Genomic DNA, 802 nt, shown 5'->3' on the forward strand with positions numbered 1-802 from the left:
TGTCTCTTCAACTCTGTTCATGTATACTCCAACATGTTGATAATATCTGAAATATTTGTCCTCAGATTCTGAATAGTGGTTTCTTCTTTCTCCAGAGCCTCTAATGCTTTGTTTGTTTTATCTGCATTGCTTTGAGTTGCTTTTTAAGCTCCTCTTGGTTTTTGCTTGCAGTGTCCTGTAATTCTTCAAGTTTGGCTTTCACCCATTGAAAATATTCAGTCGTTGTTCTTTTAAATTGTGTGCCAGAAAGTTCTATCAGACTTTCTGTCTTCAGGAAATCAATTGGTACTATGTCAATTTTTGGGTGATATCTTATTTGGGGTTAGTGTAGGGTGTGAAGGAGTCTGCTTCTTTTGTGGCATTGCTATACTAGAGTTTTTTTTTCCCACTTGAGGCAATAGCAAACCCTTGAACTGATGTCACTGCTCCAGAGGAGGATGGGGCAGGTATCCTATCTGGGTTTCTCTCTGAACTTTTGACTCAAGAGAAGACTTGCTTCAGTTCAGGAGAGAACAGGTCTGTGAAATAGCATCCTCCTCTGTCAGCCAACTGATGCAGTTAGGCCAGTTCAAGATGTTCCAGGCTAAAGGCTCTGGGAGGGGAGAAGAAATGAAGTGGGTTCACTTGTGATACTGATGTCTCTGATGCAGTTAGAAGGGTAGCTGTGGGTCATCCATTTATTGGGATTGGGGCATCCAAGCTGTGACACCAGGTCCTCCAGATGGTGGGTCTAGGAACTTCCATGGTGCAGACAGAACTTCTGGGCATCGAGCATGCAAATTTTGGGCCTTGGGGACAGGAC

Source organism: Elephantulus edwardii, unplaced genomic scaffold (assembly GCF_000299155.1).
Source record: "Elephantulus edwardii isolate Elephantulus edwardi_28Jun2011 unplaced genomic scaffold, EleEdw1.0 scaffold00053, whole genome shotgun sequence".
NCBI classification, from domain to species: domain Eukaryota; kingdom Metazoa; phylum Chordata; class Mammalia; order Macroscelidea; family Macroscelididae; genus Elephantulus; species Elephantulus edwardii.